The sequence below is a fragment of the Mirounga leonina genome, unplaced genomic scaffold (genome assembly GCF_011800145.1).
Source record: "Mirounga leonina isolate KUSES-001 unplaced genomic scaffold, KU_Mleo_1.0 Mir_418, whole genome shotgun sequence".
In the NCBI taxonomy this organism is placed as follows: Eukaryota; Metazoa; Chordata; class Mammalia; order Carnivora; family Phocidae; genus Mirounga; species Mirounga leonina.
Window position 1 is genome coordinate 23,750,812 of NW_023270739.1, and position 18,284 is coordinate 23,769,095.

The following is an 18,284-nucleotide window of genomic DNA, read 5'->3' on the forward strand; positions in this document are numbered from 1 at the left end:
TCCTTCCTTCCTTCCTTCCTTCCTTCCTTCCTTCCTTCCTTCCTTCCAGATTACTTCTTTTATCATTTCCTTTCCATTTAGAGAACTTCCTTTAGCTGTTCTTTTAGGGTATGTCTGATGGTGACAAATTTTCTTAGTTCTCCTTCATTTGAGAATGGATAAATTTTTCCTGCATTCTTGAAGGATATTTTCTTCTTTTTTTTTAAAGGGTTCTTTATGCAATAATGTTCTCTCTCTCTTTTTCTTAAATATTTTATTTATTTGACAGAGAGAGACACAGCGAGAGAGGGAACACAAGCAGGGGGAATGGGAGAGGGAAAAGCAGGCTTCCCACTGAGCAGGGAGCCTAATGCGGGGCTCAATTCCAGGACCCTGAGATCATGACCTGAGCCAAAGACAGACACTTAACGACTGAGCCACCCAGGCACTCCTTGAAGGATATTTTCAACAGGATACAGAATTCTGGGTTGACAGAAAGATGTTGGGCTACTTCCTTGACTGCCATGATTTCTGATGAGTAATCTGCTGTTACTAGAATCATTATTTCCCCTATAGGTAAAGTGTCATTTCTTTATTTCTGCTTTTAAGATTTTTTCCTTGTCTTTAGTTTTCAGTTGTTTGACTCTGCATCTTAGCAAGGTCTCTAGTGGTCTTTCTTCTTTCTACCTTTCAAAGTCTTACTCTTAAATCTTTCAGTTTGTTTTATATATAAGATCCAGAGTTTTTAGTTTTACTTAGCAGGAAGAAAATGGACAAGCACATCTCCATCTTTATGGAAGCAGAAGTTCCTAATGTATATCCAAATTATTTATTTGTTTTTTTTAATCCTGGCCGAAGAAAGAAATGGATATAAATAAAACGTTAGCCTTCAAAATTGAATCTAAATGGAGGACTGCTAATTTTGGGTTTTTTGAGATACTGTGCACCAATATTTTTTGGGATAAAACCTCATGCCCTGAATTTTCTAGGGAAGTATGGGTTTCAAGTGGTTTTATTGTTTTAAATAAAAGCATTCCATAAACTAAAATAATGTGATTTTTCATGTGAATAAACTAAAAATGGGAGAAAAACTCCTATATCTGACCTTAAGTTCCTATTTTTATTTTGGAAAATGAGGTTACTTTATCTGGTCATGAGATACTAGTCAACCATAGGTGACTAACATTTATTATTTTGAGGCACTCTTTGGCTAAACATTTGGGTGATAGTTGGCAAAAAATGACAACAACAACAATAATAAAAGTGAACATTTACAGAATATTTTACTATGAGCCAGGCTCTGTGGTAAGTTTTTTATTCACTGCCTCATGTTAAATTCACTACAGGCCTATTCAGAAAATAGTAAAATGGCCCCCAGTTTACAGATGAGTGAACACGGGCTTAAAGAGGTTAAGTAGCTTGCTTAAGGTCATACAGTCAGCAAATGGGGGCAGCTGATTCTCTCGGACACCAAAGCCCATGCTGTAGACTAGCACCAGTGGATAGAAATAGTGTGAACCACACATATAATTTAAAATGTTCCAGTAGGGGTGCCTGGGTAGCACAGTTGGTTACATGTCTGACTCTTGGTTTCAGCTCAGGTCATGATCTCAGGGTCCTGGGATCAAGCCCCACATTGGGCTCCACACTCAGTGGGGAGTCTGCTTGAGATTCTCTTTCCCTCTCTGTCCCTCCTGCTCATGCTCTCTCTCTAAAATAAATAAATAAATCTTTTAAAAATGTTCTAGTAGCCACATTAAAAAGTACAAGAAACATGTGAAATTATTTTTAATAATATAAATTATTGAGCCCATTATAACCAAAATATTATCATTTCAATATGTAATCAACATAAAAAATAATTAATGAAAAAAATTATTAATGAGACATTTTACATTTTTTGTACTAAATCTTCAAAATTTGGAGTATATTTAACACCTACAGCAACATCTCATTTTGGAGACTGAATTTTCATTGGAAATACTTGTTGTGCATTTAGATTTCAAATAATTCACAGTTGAAAAAAATAGATACAGCTACACAAGTTGTTCCAAACATACTCAGAAATTGATCAACAGCTAAATTCAGTGTAAGTTTTAAAGTTAAATAAATTGAAATCAAATGCAATTGGAAGTTTAATTTGTCAGTCACCATAGCCATATTTCAAATGCTCAGTAGTCACGAATGAGCTCTTTAGATTGCTCCATTACCCTGTCTAAATTCAGCTTTCCTTTGAGGGCTGAATCTCAGGGAGAAAAAAACCTTATACCATAGCCAGAAAGAGGGAGAAAATTCATGGAAACAAAAGGAAGGATCAGTCAAAGGTCAAGAAAAAAGACCTTTCTTTTGGCTGCTGCTAAAGTTACAGTAAGTTCTAGAGTCTTAGGTAACTAGGATAGGAAGTAAAAGTGTTTTCTTCCATTTCTGAGAATGTGTCACATGAGCATTCTATTAAACCTGGCTTTTCAAAGAGAGCTTTGTCTTGCTCTATCAAGGATTAAAGCCAAATGAAAATAGCATGAAGCTTCTAATAGAGAAGCTCATCAGCTGAGCACGTCTATGAAGTCATGAGCTGTGTCCCTTTGGTGCTTAGTGGTGCAGTAAGGGATTCAAGTCAAAGCTGAACCCTCCACCACAAACCTTGGAATGGAAAAAATCTCAGATTTTTTTTTCTTATTGTAGTTGTTCATGGAGGTCTCTTGGTTCTGAAACGTCCTGAAGTGGCAGAAAGTATGCCTTGGTGCCAAGCAGTAGTTCCCGACTTTGTAATTATTTATTTATTTTTTATTAAAAAAAATTTTTCATTCTGACCTTTTTAGATTCAAATCCATTTCATAGTAATATATAATTTCATGAACCCTCTCAGAAATTAAAAAAAATCATTGTATTATTTTACAAAGTAATTAGAAAGAGTAATTTTAAGCTAAAAAATCAATTTTAGAGGTATATTATTAAAGATTTTATTGAAATATATTTTAATATGTTGTGTAATATTTATAATACACATAAAGACCAATTTTATCTTTTTTTTTTAAAAGATTTTATTTATTTATATGACAGAGAGTGAGAGAGGGAACACAAGCAGGGGGAGTGGGAGAGGGAGAAGCAGGCTTCCTGCCCAGCAGAGAGCCTGATGTGGGGCTCGATCCCAGGACCCTGGGATCATGACCTGAGCTAAGGCAGACGCTTACCGACTGAGCCACCCAGGCGCCCCAAGACCGATTTTATCTTTACTTAACAAATGACAGATGCTACTTAATTTTCTCTAAATAAATTATATGAAGAAGTATCACTTGAAAAATGAATATAAAAATAACATATCTTGTTTGCTTTGGAGACCAGATGTATATTAAAATGTAGATTGAGATTTGACTGTGCTAAATCACTAGCAATAATACTATTCAATCTGATGGCTAGAATTCTTACATTTTGTGTGCTTAAAAAAATAAAATCATCACTTTACAGTAGTCCCTCCTTAACCACAGATTTCCTTTCTGTGGTTTCAGTTACCCATGGTCAACTGTGGCCCAGGAAGCCGATGATTCTCCTTCTCATGTGTTGTTAGAAAGTCAGTAGTAGCTTAACACTATGTCACAATGCTTATGTTATTTCCCTCATTTCATCTCATCATGTAGGCATTTTATCATCTCATATAATCTCAAGAAGGGTGAGTATAGTACAATAAGATATGTTGCAGGAGAGGGCGCCTGTGTGGCTCAGCCGTTAAGCATGTGCCTTCGGCTTGGGTCATGATCCCAGGGTGCTGGGATCGAGCCCCGCATCGGGCTCCCTGCTCTGTGGGAAGCCTGCTTCTCCCTCTCCCACTCCCCTTGCTTGTGTTCCCTCTCTCCTTGTGTCTCTCTGTCAGATATATAAATAAAATCTTAAAAAAAAAGATACATTGCAGGAGAGAGATCACATTCATATAACTTTATTATAGTATTGTTCTAATTGTCTTATTTTATTATTAGTTATTGTTGTTAATCTCTTACAGTGCCTAATTTATAAAATAGACTTCATGATAGGTATAGATGTATAGAAAAAAACATTGTATGCACAGGATACTACCCATGGTTTCAGGCATACACTGGGGGTCTTGAATATATTTCTTGCGGATAAGGGCAGTGGGGGGACTACTGTAATTTGATTATTTTTTTGAATTCTGTTTCTATAAGAAGAGATAGAGTGAGGGCTCTGGACCCTCAGTAAAGGGCAAATACATGTCCATTTGCACAAAGGCTGAGAAAGTGGGATTTGGAGCCAGACATTCTGAGTTTGAGTCCGACTCTGCCACTTAACCAGCTTGAGAACTTTAGGAAGTTACTTAAACTCTCTGTATCTTGTGTTCCTTCCTTACTTCCTGGGGCTGTTGTGAGGAATAAATGAGTTCACATATGTAAGGAGCTTAGAACACCTCTTGGCTCATGAGAAAGTCTCAATAAATGTTTATATAATTTGTATTTATTATGTTAATGTTCATTAATTCAAATGGTTTATTTCCACCTGGGTGTTCCTCTCGACATATCTGAAGTCAAACTTATCAGTTTGTCTTCTACACTTGTTCTTCATGCACTTTCTATAAAAATCAGTGCTACTATCAAGCACCTCATCACCCTTTAAAAGCCCATGATTCAAGTTTTCTTCTGCTTACTCTCTTCATCTAACCATTTGCCAAATGCTCCCTTTTAGCTCTGATTTCTCCAAGTCATTTGTTCTCCCTTTCTAGGACCATTGCCTACTAGCTAGCCTTTCTGTCTCATTTCTTGCTCCCCCTACATTAATTTTCCAAACAGCATAGCACCTAGTTACAACCTAAGTCTAAGTAAAGTTCTCTCCCACTGGTGATTCTCCACTACCTACAAGGTAAACCTAAGTTTTTAGAATAGAATGAATATGCAGTCTTCTGTGATCTGTTTCTGCCTACTTCTCATTCATTCATTCATTCATTCATGCATTCAACAAATATTTACTGAGCACTTAACTGCATATTAACCTAAAACCTTGCCATGCCTGCCTGATGCTTTTGTTGAACACCATGCTTCTTGACATTTCTTGAACTCATACGCTGTTTCTTATCTCTCTGGGACGGCTCACAAGTTATTTTTCACTTGGAATGCCCTTTCTCAAAGTCACTGAGTGTCTGTGCCAAGGCTCAGATTCATGTTTCCTGTCTCTTCCCCCAGTTTTTTCTGTCTGCCACACCACAGTTCAGGACCAAACACCTGTCCTGCATCAACCATAAGGTGGGGAATAACCTCTCAGTAAATGTTCTATTAAACAATGGATGCTATGATTATAACCAGACCAACTCTTAGGGCATTTTCACTTATGGCAGTTCTTATGGAAGTTATCATATATCACATTCTCACCTCTCTTCCTCTTAGGGAGTTTCAGATTCTTTAATCTTAGAAGGCCCTTGGGGATTATATGGTCATTATTGTACAATGTAGGAGGAGAGATGCCATCATGCCTCATACTGATCTAATACATGGGTGTAGACAATGGGTCTAAGATACCTGATATAGCCTCTGTCCTTCAACACATCTTTGACTGAGGCTGGAGAAGCATAAGGATAAGGTTCTGGGTAATCAACTCCTATTTTCTCTCTCTTGAGACTGCCATGGCCCCTCTAGCTTAGTCAATCATTCATACATTTACTGATTCAATCAGCAAACCTTCATTCAGTGTCCGTTTTGAATCAAGCATTCTCCAGAACTACCTCTTGTGATGCTACAGTTTCCTGGTTTATAAACTCTCTTTTCTTCCCCCAAAGATTTCGCACATAGGGTGTGGGTTGTCTGCTTCTTTCTCCCAGGTCCTGTCCTTGTCTGACCATGACATCTGGCCACCTCTCAGTGCTCTATCTGTACTCTCCTGCCTTTCCATCCTTCGGACTAATTTGCAGATCTAAAAAGGCTTTTGAACTTCCCTTCCTCTTGATCCTTCCATAGGTGAATATAGGGATATAGGAATTTCTATAGCAATGTAGGAACTTTCATTCCAAAGGGGAATATAGGAACTTTCTAGGACATCTCTACTGAGAACCTGGACACAGACAGTATGTGTTTGGGGGATGATGGTGGCGTAGGTATCAGAGTAGAATTTAGGGGCTTTGCTTAGAAGTTAATTTCACCAAATCTTAAGTTAGAATATGCTAGGACTGCTGAGAGAAACAGGAAAGAAAACATGGCATAGAATAAATTCCATAAGCATTTTTAAAATCCCCTAAGGATTAGTTTGGATAAGAGACTAGGAAAACAAACACATAAACCAGTCCTGGGTTTAAGAAGAATATATCATGTGTACCATCCAGCTGCTCTGCAAAGACTTTGCTTAAGAAATACAGTGCCTGATGTAAGAGGCAATGGATTTAAATTTGCAGAGCTTCGTTGATTTTTTCTAGGAATCATTACTCTATTGTCTCTTGCCTCATCTCCAGAAGCCACCTGTGACAGTGACAGAATGAAGTCGAAAGTATAAGAAGATTCATTATTTTAATTCTTTTGTTTCTGAAAATGATCACTTTACAGCTGGATTTTCCTTAGTTCATAGAGGAAAAGAGATTCTAAGAAAAGCTTTGAGTTGTTTAGGCTTTCCCTAAAAAGCTGTCCTAGCTGGAGTGGAAAAATAATAGCACTGGTATCTGGTCTGGCATTGACAGGTACCCTGTCCTTATCATTTGCTCCAGCTCTCTTCCTATCTTCCCCTGATTTTTCTCCCTCTTGCCAGTCTTCCTTCCTCATTTTCATTCCTTCTCCAAGGCCCGGGTTTTGTCCCTAGATGTCATGACATCACTCAAATGGGCGGAAGTATTGACATGAGTATAAACTCTCTTCTCAGTCTGTCTAAGGTTGCTATAGCCCCGGCCGACATCCTCTCTGCCTCCCTGGCCCACCTTCCTGGCATCTTGGGGCCCTAGCACTTGTCCACTTGGGCTGACCCAGCCTTTCTCAACTTCAGTCATTTCCAAATCCTCTTCACAATTTTGAGATATCCAAGTAGTGCCCATACTGTCAATTCCCTCATAGTTTTAGTTTGATTTACTTAAAAACTTAAACTCATTTTAGAAAGGAAATTTAATTCATCACCATAAACAGAAAACCACTATCACTATTCTAAAGCCCAGTGTGATGGCATTAGGAGGTGGGGTCTTTGGGAAGTGGTTAGGTTGTGAGAGCAGAGTTGTCATGAATGAGATTAATGCTGAAGAGAGCTCTCTTGTCCCCTACCACCTTGTCAGGATATATGGAAGTCTGCCACCTGGAAGACCTGCCCTCACCTGACCATGCAGACATCCTGGTCTCAGATTTCTAGCCTCCAGTATGGGGAGAAGTAAATTTCTGTTGTTTATAAGTTACCCAGTCTGTGATACTTTGTTACAGCAGCCTGAATAGACTAAGATAGTGCCCTTAACAATGGATACAATAAAAGCAAAATAATAAGTGTCCCAATTGTGTGCATTTAAAGTTGATTTTTTTAAAAAGATTTATTTTTTTATTTTTATTTTTTATTTTTTTTTAAGATTTTATTTATTTAACAGAGAGAGAGAGAGAGAGACAGCGAGAGAGGGAACACAAGCAGGGGGAGTGGAGGAGGGAGAAGCAGCCTTCCCACCGAGCAGGGAGCCCAATGTGGGGCTCGATCCCAGGACCCCGGGATCATGACCTGAGCCGAAGGCAGATGCTGAGCCACCCAGGCGCCCCTATTTATTTATTTAAGAGGGAGAAAGGGAGCAGGGGGAAGGCCAGAGGGAGAAGGAGAGAATCTCAAGCAAACTCCCCACTGAGCGCAGAGCCTGACAAGGGGCTCAATCTCACAACCCTGAGATCATGACCTGAGCTGCAATCAAAAGTTGGACGTTCAACCCATGCACCCCCAATTGTGTGCATTTAAAATAATCTATTAGACCACCTGTGTTTAAGTGCTGCCTTTTGGAAAATTTCCTGTGAGGACCCTCAGGTTTCCTCCTAGGTCACCGAAGGTGGGTCCAAGGTGGCACTCTCTCACCACTGCAAGGACCTTGGGCTCTCTGTTCACTCTCTGAATGACTTTGGCCAAGTTACTGTTTCCTGGGAGATTTCTACATTTCAAAGCTAGAACAATGGCCACCTCTTAGAGTTATTTATTAGGATCAAATGAGACAACATCTGTAGGGCCAACCACATGCCTAAGAATAGGAAGCATTTATTGAGGAGGAAAACTTTTCCTTACCTTTCAGGATTCTTCTGGCTGGTCTAAGAATCAAATTGACATGAGACAGATTAATAGGAGAAAATAAAATTTAATTACATACATATGGGGCATCCACATGAACATGAGACTCTAAAGACAGGCAAAATGAGGTATATATGTCATCCTGAACTAAGGAGAAGAGGGTAGGGGTCTGGGACTTTAAAGGGAAGGACAGTATTTCATGGGAAGATAAAAAAAGAGTAAATATTTGGCAAACTGACATTTGCTGGGCCATACGGAAGCAATAGGACATAGAGAGGACTTTGATCAAATAGGCCTTGCTAGGTTCTTCCTTGTCTACCTTGCCTAGTTCATATTATACTATAGTTATCTATGATATTAACTCTCTTCCTGAAGCAGGTCCTCTATCTAAATTCTTTTGGGCAGTTAGGGGAAAGGTCACAGTTTCTTCTTGCGTCTTTTGGACCTTGATTGTTTTCAGTTCAAAATAATCCCCATGCCAAAGTGGCACATCTTGGGGCAATTTGTTCTAACCCCATACACACTCAAGAAATGTTTGCTGCTTTACCTACTGCTCTTACTGTGTCAAAGAATGAAATTTGAATGATAGGCTCTCTTGCTTTTGTATTTGGCAATGTGCCAAACGGGGTGATTTGCTAAACCGGCTAAACTTAAAATAGCCAGATCCTCCCTCCCCATTTTATTGGCTTTCCTAGAGTGACACAGTTACCAGTGGTTGAGCTAGGGTTCAAACTCATGTCTGTATGACTCCAAAATCATGTTCTTAATAATTAAGATGGACTGATTTCTAAAAAAAATCAACCTTTTTGAGATATACTTTACATACAATAAAATTTAGCTATTTAAACATATTTTGATGAATTTTGACCAATTTGTATGCCCATGTAGTTACCAACACAATTTAGATTTCATCCCTAGAAGTTCCCTTGTGTGCCTTTCTTGTCAGTTCCCTTTTGCTGTACTTCTAAGTTTCTGACTATAGTCTATTCCTTTTCATCACCGAGTAGTAATGTCCACACAGTGGGACAAGTTTTTCTTACCCCTTGCCTGTTAATGGACATTTATTTTTGCAATATCTCAGTCCTGCCATTTCTCTTCATCTCTGCTAATCACTGAGGAACCAGCATCTCTTGCCTGGACTACTGTGATTGTCTCTCTGGTTGATGCCCCAGCCTCCTTCATAGCCCCTCCAACTGATTCTCCACTCTGGAGGGAGAGTGATTTTAAGAGGAGCAAATCTGATCAAGAATCATTAACTGACTCTAAAATTCTTCACCCCAGGATAAAGATCAAAATCTGTATTTTGGCTGGCAACGTCCTGCATGGCCTGAGTAGGACCACCTGTCCTTCCTATCTGTACCACCTGTCTTGTGATTGCTTTGCCCAGTGGCTCATTGACCTCTGGATATCTTTGACCTTCTTTAGATTCCTCTTATGCCCCATGCTGCTCGTTACTCACAAAGCCTCAAGGCTTCTGCAGTGCAGTTTCCTTCATCTGAAACTGCTTTTCGGTCCCCCCAAACCCTCCTGGCAGCTCTCTGCTCTCCTGGTTAGTGCCTACTACTCTCCTTTCAACCTCCACTCAAATCTTGTTTCTTCAGGGAAGGGTTTTTAACCCTCCTGGTTGGGTCAGCTCACTAGTTTTCTCAAAGGACTGTATTTCTTTTTTCCCTCCAGGGTACTTTCTCAGTTTGTACTTTTCCCTTCTCTGGTGGGATTGCAGTAAATGATTAGTGTCTGTTTCACAGTGCTCAGAGATCTGGGCAGGCAGAGCCTGTGTCTTTTTTACATCCTGTTGACTCACAGTGCTTTGCTCAGTGCTTGGCCCATAATAAGACACCCAGTAAATAGAAGTTAAATGAGTAAATGAAAGAACTGACCCTTAGATCTGCCAGGGTCCCCATGAACACCTCTACCTGCCACCCAAGGAGGTAAAACTGTTGCTGACCTATGAAAAGGAGGCATTGCATTTTGGGAGGATTTATTTTGTGTTAGGCAAGGTAATTATCTTACTGTTGGTATTTGGTAGAAATAGGGATGTCCCTACCTATGTGCTTTGAACTTTGGGAAGGAAATTGCCTTCTAAGAGAGCTAAATTGTGACACAAACATAAAAGGAATTAGATTATTCAGGCAGATCACCTGAAAGGATGGGATAGCTTCTAGGCCCCAAGGCTTTGACTATAACAGGCTTGAAGTTATTCTCAGAGATGAAGAAAGGAGTCCTTCAGAAAGGGGATTAACTAGCCTCAGAGGAAGGGTAAACTAAATTAAATTATGTCTGGGAGAGGCTATCTGCAGAACAAAGGGCTGGACTGATCAAGCCCTAATATGAACTCTTCAGTTCTGATTACACTGGAGATGGCACAATCTGCCTTCTTTCTGGTTCTATATTCATCAAGGAGCCTTCTAATTATAATCCAGTTTCCATGCAGATTGTTCACAGGGAGTGAGTATAGCCATAAACTGATCTAATCTCAGATCTGCTTGGTGTGTTATATGTCCTTGTAGTCATTTGGCATTCTCGTTTTGTACATGGGTTTCAGTGATAAGCTTGGTTAAGGGGGATCTGTCCCAAAGAGATGGCTGTGTTCTCTTTTCAGTGTCAAGTTCCTGAGACTGTCTAGCCAGTAGGCCAGGGTCTGAAGAGTGGAGAATTCACCCTGAAAGTGCCCTGCTGTGTGTGTGTGTGGGGGGGGGTCAGTTTGGGTTGCCCATTTTACAGATCAGTGCCTCAGTATAATAGTTAATGCAGAATGTAGATATCCATTCAGTCTGTATAGTTTATTGATGTGCTTTGGATTTATGATCAGGAATGCAAGAGGAAGAGTAAGATAATAATTGACAGCTACCTGAATGTTTTGTATTAGGAATCTACACTTGGAACTCTTTGTGTTCAGTTTAGGCAAAGCACAATTTTGAATACCAGAGAGTTGTTTTCACAGTGACCTCTTTGTTTATTATAGGATGAAAAATAGCTATCATGTATCAATTATTTACAAAGGCCAACTATTACAGGTTCATTAGTTAGATATTAATCATCGTATCTTTAGCAAATAGACTTTCTGTGTCTCAGTTTCCTAAATGTAAAATGGAAGTGACAATAGCAAACATTGATTGAGTGTCTGCTTTGTGCCAAACAAACGCTGTTTTATATGCTTAACCTAAGTATTAGCTCATTAATTCTCACAAGCAGTCTAGGAGGTAGATGCCATTGTATGATGATTCTGCAGAAGAGCAACTTGTCTAGGATCATATAGCTAGTAAATGGGAGAGTTTTAAAAATTAAGCAGTGTAGCTCAGAACCCATCCTTCTGAACACTTCACTACCTCATAGAATTAAGTGAGTTAATAGACATAAAACACTTTGACCAGGGTCTGGCTCCCTTTAATCTTCAATAACTGGTAGCTATTATTATTATCAATTTGTTTTTATTGCCTACGTCTTTGTGCTAGAAGAATGGAACTGGGATTGAAGCCTTTTTTATCCAAGCCCCCTGCCCCCCGCCGCCCCCGGCCTTTTCCATGATCTTTTGCTGCTGTGCATGTTTCCCTAAGGAGAACCAAAATAAACAAACACCTCAGCTTGAATTAGTCTATTTGAAAATGCCTGTATAACAAAAACCATGCATTTAAAAACCCAGGATGTTTTCTTGATTCTGCCTTACCCCTGTTATTCTGAGCCTTTTCCTCTTTATTCCCTGTGTACTCCTGGAATTGCTTCACTACCTTTAACCATATGAAAAGCCAACTGTCCATAGGGACTACATATTTTGAATTTTGTGACAGCCTTGTCCAAGTCTTCTTTTTTTTTTTTTTAAAGATTTTATTTATTTGAGAGAGAGGGAGAGTGAGGGGGAGAAGCAGACTCCCTGCTGAGCAGAGAGCCCGATGTGGGACTCGATCCCAGGACTCTGGGATCATGACCTGAGCCGAAGGCAGACGCTTAACCGACTGACCACCCAGGCGCCCCAGCCTTGCCCAAATCTTAAGGACATTTATACATGGTACTTTTATTGCTAATATTCAAGAAAATGGAAAAGTTCAGTCTGTTAGGAAAGGCAAGATTTATAAGACTATTTATAGTGCTGGGAATCATATTCATTGCTAGTTGAAACTTGGGTTATAAGATCAGGGGAGATGCTTTTATTAATATTTCTTTGCTCCATAAGCCAAAGAGAGGAATAAGATGCTTGAGCTTGTAGCTGACACCTAAGATGGTTTGTATCTATAATAACAAGCCAGCCACAAAATTGAATTTTTTCCAAGGGCGTTATCATCCTGAGCTCTTTAAAGTACAAACTATTTTTCATGGAAAATAGGATTAGGACTTAAAACCAGTTTGGAAACCAGTTTCTCATTTTGTTGACCAAGTATGTGAAGGCTTTCTGTGGATGACGCAAAATGATTTTCAGTAGCATTGGAAGTATATTGGACCAGAACCTGGCTTTTCCAATAGTAATAATATTTTCTTTTTTCTTCATCAGTTAATCAGTTAGTCATCTGATTAGAGACTATTCAGCTTGTTTTAGTCTTGGTACCTCTGCAATATTATTCTCTGTCATACAAGTTTTATGTTTTGCCAGGAAAATGTTTAAGTGAATTATTTTGACATTACTTTAATGAGGCATTTCTGTGAGATATTAATCTCACTATATACATGTGGATCATTTGAACTTTTTCTGGCATTTTTGGGTGGTTTCTTAGGGATGCCTAATAGTTCAGAATTAAATAATCTTGGCCTGGTTTGGACTTGAGTATCTAGAAATTCACTGTTAAAAACCACTAATGAGAGTGAGAAATTCAATAAGAAACCATATCCTAAGGACCATGGCTTGAAAGAGCAGACAGTGGTTGTAGACAATAAAGCTCATCTCTCTCTTCCCTTCACTAATTGCTCTCAGTTTTATATTTGAAATGCAATCAACGTGTCTGCTTCCTGTCTAAAGATGCTGACTATAATTCAGTGTGTAGCATAATGGACAGTTTTGTTTTAACACTTAAAGTGAAGGAGACCCTCCCCACCCCCCTTTGTCCTTTGGCCAACAAATGCTCTGTGGCTTCTTTCATTTACTCTCAGTAGATTATTTCAGTCTCTAGATTCCAAAGAAAACACAGATTTGAGAATGAGAGCCAGGCGGGTTGAATCAGGCAATGATTTAAAACTTTCCATGGGCTCTAGAGTGCTTTATAAAGGCTTCATTTATTTATTTTAAAATTTCACAGGAAGAACTGTTATCACAGATTCATGATAAAAGGATAAAAGAATGGAAAGAACTATGAATTGTGATTCAGGTGTTTGTGTATATGTGTGTATTGTTTATTGCAGAGGAAAGAGTGTGGGCTTAGGATCTGGGTTTGAGTCCTGGTGACATCACTCATTAGCTTTGTGAACCCAGGCAAGAAACTTGATCTATCTGGACCTTGATTCTCATCTGTTAAATATTCACACTGTACATTTTTAAAAAGTGAGATTTAAATAAACTAATGAGGGCGCCTGGGTGGCTCAGTTGGTTGAGCGACTGCCTTCGGCTCAGGTCATGATCCTGGAGTCCCTGGATCGAGTCCCGCATCGGGCTCCCTGCTCGGCAGGGAGTCTGCTTCTCCCTCTGACCCTCCCCCCTCTCATGCTCTCTCATTCTCTCTGTCAAATAAATAAATAAAATCTTAAAAAAAAATAAATAAGTAAGTAAACTAATGAATATAAAAAGCCACAGTGGTGCCAGGCACTTGTATAAATTATATATTGGAGCGGTGTTTTACTTTTCTGTAACACCTTTGTAGAATGACACATGAATGTTGTGTTAAGATGTGGGTGACACCGCTACTGGAATCATAGACTGTTTAAAAGTCTTAGATTTCTGAAAAATGGTCCCAACAATGAAACCATAATGTATAAAAGATCAATCATGCTTTGATATTTCTGGCTGATGTAGAAGCACAAATTCTTTATTTTTTTTTATTTTTTATTTTTTTTTTATATGACAGAGAGAGACACAGCAAGAGAGGGAACACAAGCAGGGGGAGCACAAATTCTTTAAATGAGATATATTGTACATACAGAAAAATGTACAGATCTGAAATGAACAATTCAGTGGGTTTTGACAAATGTGACCATTGCCAAATCAAGATACAGAATTTTCTCTCTCACCTGGAGAGTTCCTTTGTGTCCCTTTCCAGTCAATACCTGCTCTTTGCAGAGGCAATCATGCTTCTGATTTCTATCACTACAGATTAGTTCTGCCTTTTCTAAATGTTCTATAGAATATACTCTTGTTTCATTCAAGATGATGATTTTGACAGGACAGGTTATCCGTTTGTTCCTTTTTATTGCTAAGTATTATCCCACTATGTGCAGATGTCACATTTTTTCCTTTCTCTTGCTGATGGACATTTGAGTCTGTCACTTCCAGTTTGGGTCTATTATGGATAGATCTGCTATAAACATTCTTGTGCAAGTCTTTTTGTTGACAAGTGTTTTCATCTCTCTTGGGTAAATGCTGGTTTCAGCATTTACCAGCAACTTATAAGACTTGGGGTTGCTCCACATCTTCATCAACACTTGTTATTGTCAGTCTTTCTAATTCTAGTCATTCTGGAAACAGAAATCTTTACCACCTGATTTAGGTAAAGTGATTTATAGCAGTTATTCTTAACCTGAATGTCTTGAAATATTTATTAATATTGTATACTTACCTGTTTAAAATTATTATAATTTGACCATGCAATACATTTACTCAGTGCAAGAATCAATATGATGTGAAAGTCATGCCTTAAGAAGTCTTGCCTGTCTCCAGCGATCTACGTTGTCTGCTGTTCCCACCTAAGGAGCCACGTACATTAGTTTCTTATGGCTCCGACCAGGCTTTCTTAGTGCAAATGAAGCAAATACGAATATAGTCTTCATTTTTTCTCATTCTTATTCAAGCACCACAGTTTATTTTCCCAGTTCTCTAGAAGAGGGCCCTTGAATGACTTCAGATCTCTTGTTACAAAAATGCTTGTACGTACTCCAGTTTTATGTTTGCAGTTCTATCTGTGAGATATGCTGCAGTTACCTACCAGAAGTGGGGTTGCTGGACAAAGGGTAAACATAATTGTAATTTTGATAGACCTCCTTATGGGTTACATCATTCCTGTGAGCAGGGAGGAGCCTGCCTGTGTCCCGTAACCTCCCAACACAGTGTCTTGTCACACTAATGCTGGTCTAAGAGGTGAAACATGCTTTCTCAGTGTAACTTTAACTTGCATTCCTCTTATTATGACTCTACTTAAGCATCTTTTCATGTGATTGGGAACCATTTTTATTTCTTTTGTTTTTTTAGCCACTATATAAACTTTATATTCTTTTTATTTTATTATGTTATGTTAGTCACCATACAATACATTATTAGTTTTTGATGTGGTGATCCACGATTCATTGTTTTCATATAACACCCAGTGCTCCATGCAGTATGTGCCCTCCTTACTACCCATCACTGGGCTAACCCATCCCCCCACCCCTCTCCCCTCTAAAACCTTCAGTTTGTTTCTCAGAGTCCATAGTCTCTCATGGTTCATCTCCCCCTCTGATTACCCCCCTTCATTTTTCCCTTCCTTCTCCTAATGTCCTCCATGCTAGTCCCATGTTCCACAAATAAGTGAAACCATATGATAATTGACTTTCTCTGCTTGACTTATTTCACTTAGCATAATCTCCTCCAGTCCCATCCATGTTGATGTAAAAGTTGGGTATTCATCCTTTCTGATGGCTGAGTAATATGCCATTGTATATATGGACCCCATCTTCCTTATCCATTCATCTGTTGAAGGGCATCTTGGCTCTTTCCACAGTTTGGCTATTGCGGACATTTCTGCTATGAACGTTGGGGTGCATGTGGCCCTTCTTTTCACTACATCTGTGTCTTTGGGGTAAATACCCAGGAGTGCAATTGCTGGGTCGTAGGGTAGTGCTATATTTAATTTTTTGAGGCACCTCCACACTGTTTTCCAAAATGGCTGTACCAACTTGCATTCCCACCAACAGTGTAAGAGGGTTCCCCTTTCTCCACAACCTCTCCAACATTTGTTGTTTCTTGCCCTGTCAATTTTTGCCATTCTAACTGGTGTAAGGTGGTATCTCAATGTGGTTTTGATTTGAATTTTCCTGATGGCTAATGATGATGAGCATTTTTTCATGTGTCTGTTAGCCATTTGTATGTCTTCTTCAGAGAAGTGTCTGTTCATGTCTTCTGCCTATTTTTTGACTTGATTATTTGTTTTTTGGGTGTTGAGTTTGAGAAGTTCTTTATAGATCTTGGATACCAGCCCTTTATCTGTAGTGTCATTTACAAATATCTTCTCCCATTCTGTGGGTTGCCTCTTTGTTTTGTTGACTGTTTCCTTTGCTGTGCAGAAGCTTTTTATCTTGATGAAGTCCCAAAAGTTCATTTTTGCTTTTGTTTCACTAGCTTTTGGAGATGTATCTTGAAAGAAGTTGCTGTGGCTGATGTCGAAGAGGTTATTGCCTATGTTCTCCTCTAGGATTTTGATGGGTTCTTGTCTCACATTGAGGTCTTTCATCCATTTTGAGTTTATCTTTGTGTATGGTGTTAGAGAATGGTCGAGTTTCATTCTTCTGCGTGTGGCTGTCCAATTTTTCCAGCATCATTTATTGAAGAGACTGTCTTTTTTCCATTGCATATTTTTTCCTGCTTTGTCAAAGATTATTTGACCATAGAGTTGAGGGTCCATATCTGGGTTCTCTATTCTGTTCCATTGGTCTGTATGTCTTTTTTTGTGCCAGTACCATGCTGTCTTGGTGATCACTGCTTTGTAATATAGCTTGAAATCAGGCAACGTGATGCCCCCAACTTTGTTTTTCTTTTTCAACATTTTCTTGGCGATTCAGGGTCTTTTCTGATTCCATACAAATTTTAGGATTGTTTGTTCCAGCACTTTGAAAAATATCATTGGCATTTTGATTGGGATGGCATTGAAGGTATAGATTGCTCTGGGTAGCATAGACATTTTAAAAATGTTTATTCTTCCGATCCATGAGCATAGAATGTTTTTCCATCTTTTTGTGTCTTCTCCAATTTCTTTCATGAGTGTTTTGTAGTTCCTAGAGTATAGATCCTTTACGTCTTTGGTTAGGTTTATTCCGAAGTATCTTATGGTTTTCGGTGCTATTGTAAATGGAATCATTTCTCTAATTTCTCTTTCTACAGTTGCATTGTTAGTGTATAAGAAAGCAACTGATTTCTGTGCATTGATTTTGTATCCTGCCACATTACTGAATTGCTGTATGAGTTCTAGTAATTTGGGGGTGGAGTCTTTTGGGTTTTCCACATAAAGTATCATGTCATCTGTGAAGAGAGAGAATTTGACTTCTTCTTTGCCAATTTGAATACCTTTTATTTCTTTTTGTTGTCTGATTGCTATTGCTAGGACTTCTAATACTATGTTGAACAATAGTGGCGAGAGGTGGGCATCCTTGACATGTTCCTGATCTTAAGGGAAAGGGTCTCATCTATTTCTTTTATTTTGTAAATCATGTGTTTATGTCCTTTGCCTATTTTTCTATTACTTAATACTTTTTGTTGTTTGAGTTCTAAAATACCTCAGACATTCATTGATCAACTGTTTACTGACCCAACTGTGGTGCACCAGGCTCTGCAAAAGCACTGGCTAGATAGAGTTGATTAGAACACTGCTTTCCAGAAGCTCACACTCTAATGGAGGAGCCATTATATCTATAATTATCTATCTTTCTATCTATCTATCTATCTATCTATCTATCATCTATCTATCTATCTATCTATCTATCTATCTATCTATCTATCTATGTATCTATACCTATAGGTAGAGATCTATGTGTGTGTATCTCTCTACTTCCCTATCTATCCATATCTGTGTGTGTGTGTGTGTGTGTGTGTGTATATATATATATATATATATATATATATATATATATATAAAGAAACACAATATAATGTCCAAACATTATGATAAAGAGGTGTGGAAGTTGTTTTGGGCCCAGTGAGGTGGGCTGATGCCTCATCCAAGTTGGGATGGGAGGGAGTTTTAAGTACATACTTTTAGACCAACTGG

The 18,284-nt window shown here is 38.7% G+C and overlaps 1 long non-coding RNA gene across 2 annotated transcripts in view; it reads left to right on the forward strand.

Moving 5' to 3' along the window:
- LOC117998894 overlaps window positions 1–18,284 on the forward strand; it is a 161,127-nt gene that overhangs the window by 71,868 nt on the left and 70,975 nt on the right. The window lies entirely within an intron of this gene.